Raw genomic sequence first — 6,736 nt, 5'->3', positions numbered from 1 at the left:
CCTCTATTCCATCCTCATTTTTAATACTAGGATACTCTAAATTATTAGATTCAAAATTTCCTAACTATCTTACACAGACTGACTTGTTAAAAACCTTGTTACACAAGGTAGCTACTGATTCAGGTTGCACTTTAACCCCTAATTGCAAGAAATTGGAGGAAACGATATTATTATCTATAAGAAACAAAGGTTAGTTAGAGCCATTACCTTTCATGGATTCTAGATTCTTCACTTCCATCCTCTTCTCAGCTTTCTTCAAGACATGTTGAAAGGATCTTAAGATGCCTAGAGGGGGGGTGAATAGGTAATCTGCAATTTAAAACACTTAACAAAAATGTCAGACACAGACCAGCCCGGATACTCCGGGTAAGAGCCCGGATACTCCGGTGTAAGGATCACCGGGGTGTCCGACCCTAGAGGGGGAGGGGGTGAATAGGGTCGCTAATCGCTTTTCTATCCTAGGGCTCAATCTAATTGCATAAGATAAACCTAACACGTCCTACACAAGCTAGTTATGACTAAGGTTTATCTATGCTACCCTCTACTTACCCCAAAAGACTTGCAACCTATAGCCAATCCTAATCAAACTAACTAGGAAAGTAAAGGTAAGCAAGAAAGAGTAAATACGGAAACGTAATGCGGTAAGTAAAGCGGTAAGGGAGAGGATATGCAAACTCCCGAGTAGACACGGTCATGTAACGTGGTTCGGCACAAACGCCTACGTCCACGGGACACCGAGGCTCTTCCGATCACCGTCTTGCACTACGCCACCAAGGCGATGCCGGCAAGCAAAGGCAAGTGAGCACAAGACACCGAGTCTAGTGCACCGCCACCGTCTCTCTCGGTCACCCGGCCGAAATCCACTACGGAGCTTCTCCACCAAGGAGGGGGCCTCCTCTTCCCCCGCACAAAGTGTCGTTGCCACTCCACACCAAGACGGAGGGTCACACGACGGATCACAAGTTGCTTGCCGCAGCAAGACTTCTCTCAAGGGAGCTCTCGCAAGAACTAATCCCTAAACAAGCACTAAGCACTCTCACAAGTGTGCTTAAGCCTGTATGATGTACAATGAAGCTCTATGGTGGTTGGAGATGTTCTTGGGTGTGTTTGGGATGTTCAGCAACTCCAGCACACTTCAAATGGACGGGGTGAGGCGTATATATAGGCCACCAAGTCTTGTAGCCGTTGCTCCAACGGTCAGCTGAAAATCTGCTACCACCGGAAGAACCGATGCCTCTTGGCAGGGTAGCGTCGGTTCATCCGGTCACTCACAACATGAAGTAGCCGTTGAAGTCCTGACAGCTGACGCAGAGACCACCGGTTGAACCGATGCAATGCACCGATGCCTCACCGGTTCAACCGGTGCTGAAAAAATCTTCTCCTGGATGCTGACGTCATTACACCGGTGGTATGCACCGATGCACCGTCGGTTGAACCGGTGCTGAAGACACTTCTCCTGGGCACTTGACATCGTCTCTGGTACAAAGGACGGTCAATGCACCGACGGTATGCTCCGATGCACCGTCGGTTGAACCGGTGCTGAAGAAACTTCTCCTGGGTGCTTGACATCGTCTCTGGTACATAGGACGCCCAATGCACCGATGCCCTATTTTGGACCGTCGGTTCAACCGGTGCCTATAGGCTGACTTGGCTTCGATTCCCTTCTGCACCAAAGTATCAAGGCGTCGGTTCTTCCGACTACCATCGGATGCTCCGATGCCCTGGCGTCGGTTCTTCCGGTGCTCCTGAATCGAAGAGTAGGGGCAGTCCATCGGGCCTTGCTACGCCTATCTTCTCTTTCTCTTTGTCATCACTTGAACCTAAAAGCCTGAGAATGATCATCTTAACAATCATATTAGTCCAAGTGTTGTGTTGTCATTCGATCACCAAAATCACTCGAAATGGCATCAATGGTGCCATGTTCGTTACATCCGGGTTTTGTGATCCGGAGTATCCGGAGATATATTCGGAGTCTCCGGGTATGAACGACCTGAAGGAAAACTGCAAGAATCTATGTATGAAAAGTAGATCGAGCTAAAGTAAGAGTACAAGGGGTTCCTTAAGATTGATATCCAACAGACAGAACTCACTAGAAATTCATGAGTGAGTAGATCGAGCTCAAACCCTAGAAAAGAAGTCTCACAAGCAACTAGTAATGAAATCAAGTAAACTAGCACAAAATAGACAAGGATTTGTTTCCCGAAGTTCACACCCAAAGGTGCTACGTCTCCGTTGAGGAAGGATTCAAGAGACGGTGCTCAAGAATCCCTATATTCCTCTTCCAAGGGCGAGATCACCTCTCAAGCCCAAGGTTACTTACTATGGATTCCTCGGCGAGGAATGGAGCTTACAAACTTCTTGTGCAGCTCACAATCTTGATTGAGCAATCACAAGCACGCATAGCCATCTAGGAGCACAAGGCTCCAAGAGTAACAGATTTGAATCTGCGGGCTTGACCAAAACTAAGTGCTCAAAAGATGGGAATGAGGCTCACTTGCTCGAATCCTTGCTCTTGCTTGCTTCTCACTCAAATCCCTCAATGGAATCACTCAATAATGGAGAAAAGGGAGTGAGAGATCTCTTTCTTGGCTTAGGTTTGAGTTCAGCTCGTCAAAGTGGCAAGAGGAAGGGCTGAAGGGGTATGGTGGTGGTATTTATAGTTTTCAGCCCAGAAATAGCCGTTGGGCGAAAGGGTACCCGGAGACTCCGGGTATATGCCTGGAGACTCCGGGCAACACAAGTTTTTCAGCCCGGAAACAGCACCCGGACACTCCGGGCAAAGAGGTCCGGAGTATCCGGCCCTATACCCAGAGTATCCGGGTTAGGCAAGGAAACTTTGATTTTTGCTCTCTTGAATTGTTTTGTGGCTCACAAGTATTTGTCTAGGTTCTCTTGAGCACTAGTTTCAAGTCAACACCTTTGAATTAAGTCCCTCTTTATAGTACGGCGTCCCTATACTCAAATTTCAAAAATAAAAACTAATTCCATGATTATGCTTGAACACCGCCTTTTTCATTTCCTTTTTGAGGGGCCATACACCATCACTTGATTCATCTATACATATTCATCACCTGCACACATGCTTAATTACACAATTAAATATACATGTGTTTTGTCATTATTCACCAAAACCCACTTAGGGGCCTAGATCACTTTCAATCTCCTCCTTTTTGGTGATTGATGACAACCCACATGTAGCTCATTTGATTAACATAAAATGATAAACATCTAACATATAAGAGCTCCCCCCTAATGTATGCCATGAACTTTGAATTTCAATTTTGACTTGACATGTCAACAATTTTGGCATATATACCAAGAGAACCACAAAATCTCTTATATGTTTTACAGTGGGGTGGACATGTGAGTGCAAAACAAGTGTGATGCATATGACATGTTATCCACTCAATCCACTTCAATAAAAAGTGTGTTTGCCAGCAAACCCAGAGGCTCCGGTCAGGGAATCCGGAGAATCCGGCATTTATCCCGGAGTATCCGGACCTTTTGAACCAGATCACAGAAAAACAATCACCAATCAGGGAAAGAATTTTCATCCTAGCACAACTTCCTTAAAACAAAGATAAACAACACATCTAGGCACAAAGTAGCACACATTACAAATGTTCTCACACCACATAGTCCTTACGCATGATCGAGGAAGTTCGAAACGGAAAGGAAACGACATAAGTTCGATACAAAGGCGACACATGCCCAAATGAGTACATAAATGGTAGTTTCACTCCCCCTTTGTCATCAAGTGCCAAAAAGGGAATGAAAAGAGGGATGAAGTGCATCTACTCATCATCTGCATCTTGGGCGGCATCCTCGGAGGTATCCTCATCTTCATCGGAGTCGGGGTGCTCACGGTAGTCTAAGGGCGCGTCTTCCTCGGTCTCCTCTTCCTCATCAAAGATTTCTTGGCCACTTGGAGGAGCACGGCGAGAGGAAGTAGAAGTACAATGATGAGGAGAACGGACTTGGCGATGAGCACGAGGAAGTAGGGCATGAGCAGCAGCAACAGCAGCCTCATCGGCGGCATCCCACTCAGCAAAAGGATCATCAAAGTCCGGGAGCTCGTGGTGAGAATCCAAAGGAAGCCCCAAGTGACCCCGAATTTCATTGATCGACCTTGTGTTCTCATGAACATCTTGTGCAATGTTCCTGCACATTCCAAACAAGCTGCGGAGGGCCCTCTTCACAAAAGAGTCATGGTGACGGTGACGAGATGATGAAGAGGCACCCACAGAAGATGGAGCAGGATCATGCCTTGGGTTTCTTGTTGCACCAGCATGAGATGGAGGAAGAGGTGGTGCATCACCAGAGCGGGCACGCAGGTGAAGAGATTCATGCTTGACTGTCTTTGGAAATGTGACCTTTGTCACCCTCTCTATCATGTACATGATGTATGGTGCTGCAGGAAGTGACTTCTTGGCCTCAATCATAGTCCTTCTTAGCTCATTCCAAATGAAGTCCATGATGCAAAAAGGTCTTCTACTGGGCAAAGTACGGGCTAGAAGATTTACTGCATAGTATCTCAATGCCACGGAATCACCATCCTTTGCATCAATGGTGGCTCTGAAGAATTGATTCATTGCATAGTATACCGGTAGAAGATAGTTGGCCTTTCCTTCTTGAGCACAAATAGGATTATAGAACAAGGTAGGTACTTGATATGGCTTTAGTTGTTCCTCAACATGAATGTGATCTCTTTTCTCATCCTCAGTGCCAAGTCCAAGTAACCTAGAGAAGGTCATGTAATCCACTCCATATTTGGCTCCCTCGGTGGTCCAATAGAAAGCAATATCCCTTTCATCATAGTACAAAGAGGAGTGAAATTGAGCTAGGATCTCCTCATTCCAATCATAACGAAAACCCATGATATCATAAAGACCCATCTCTTTGCACTTTTCCATAGCCTCATTAAAGAATGGATCCTTCATATTTTCATAAAATTTCCAATCCACGTACTTGCATGGGACAATGGGAGCACGAGACTTACGCATCACCACTGAGGAATAGAAGTCTTCATGAAGCTTGCACCAAAAGCGCCTCTCAAGACCTTCACTCTTGTCATATTTGTAGACTTCCTCCTTGCGTGCCTCCCTAAGTGCCACATCTTGCTTGTAGTAATTTCTTTCCATCTCAACCGCAAAGCCAGGAACAATTCCAGGACGATGAAGCCTTGGAACTCTTGGATAGTTGCGCTGCTCAGATGAGTATTCAACTCGCAAGCGAGGAGGGGTTTTAGGACAAATGTCGTGAGCAATACCCTTGCTTGTTGGAGTTGGACGGGATGGAGGAGTTGCGGATCGGCTTTGCATAATGTAAGGAGCTTTCCTTGGCTCCTTTCCTGAACTGCTGCCAGTGGGTTCCTTGCCCGCACGATGACGTGGACGCAGCTCCCTTGGAGGATTTCGAGGGGGATCCTCCCTTTGAGTGCGAGGATCATGACGCCGCTTTTGCCTTCTTTGTTCCGCGTCCTCCAAGGACTCACCAGCACGTGGCCTCACCATGCCTAAAGAACAGATAACTGAGATCAAGACCAAGCTGGATAGGATCTGGAAGAAGAAGATGTGCCAGTGGTGACCCAGTCCAGAGACTCCGGGTATATCCCCGGAAACTCCGGGCTAGAGGGTCCGGAGTACCCGGGTGTATATCCGGAGTATCCGGACTTGAGCACCTGAAACCCTAAGTTTCAAAAATCTAAGGATTTGACCATGGGATTTGAATGAAACTTGAGCCAAAGGTTCCTACACATGCTAGGAAGATATGCCCTAAAGATATTTCAAAGAAACCAACGGCATTGGGAGATCGGGCGATCCGAAGTTCAAAATACCTTTGAGACCGTTGAGAGCGTGAGAACTTCAAATCCAAAGCCTCCCCGGAGTTTCCGGAGGGGAGGAGAGCCTTCCTTCAAAGATTTACGAGTTTGTGAAGCTTGGAAGGTAGAAATCGCCCCTAGGGTGAGAGAGAGGGAGAGGAGAAGGGAGAGGGTGGCGTCGGCAGTGAAAAAGAAGTGAGGAACCGTTTACCCCGACCCCTCACGGTATATATAGGAACATTTTACTACCCGGAGTATCCGGCCTCTGGGCCAGAGTATCCGGACAGTCCGGAGTATCCGGGCCCTGAGCCGGAGACTCCGGCTCCCCCTGAGACTCCGGCTCCCCCTGAGACTGAGCAAAAAGATGTTCAAAAGACCTTGATCTATATGAATTTGGTAAAGATAGATTTTGAAGATCTAATGGTGTGAGAGAAATTACTCAACTCGAGATCAGCCAACAGTCAATCAAGGAGAACAATGATCTCAACTGAGTAAAGTGAATAACCAAAAAAAATTTATAAAACAAAAGTCACACATTTTTTGAAAGTTTTTATGATCTTTTCATTTTGATAACCATTTAATCTATGATCACTCAAGTGTATGCAGTCATTCAAGCTAGGTTACGAGAATCCAAGATGTTTAGTTTACTTCTCAAAGCACAAAATCTTGACTCATCTAGAGGCTTAGTGAAGATATCGGCAAGTTGCCCGTCGGTGCTTACATGTTGTAAAGTAATATCTCCCTTAGCCTCATGATCCCTTAAGAAGTGATGACAAATATCTATGTGCTTTGTTCGGGAGTGTTGTACGGGGTTGTTTGCTAACTTGATTGCACTCTCATTGTCACAAAATAGAGGAATTGCATCAAAATGACAACCAAAGTCACTCAACGTTTGTTTCATCCACTAGAGTTGTG

This window comes from Panicum virgatum, chromosome 1K (genome assembly GCF_016808335.1).
Source record: "Panicum virgatum strain AP13 chromosome 1K, P.virgatum_v5, whole genome shotgun sequence".
Lineage (NCBI taxonomy): Eukaryota > Viridiplantae > Streptophyta > Magnoliopsida > Poales > Poaceae > Panicum > Panicum virgatum.
This window is presented reverse-complemented; position numbering follows the sequence as displayed.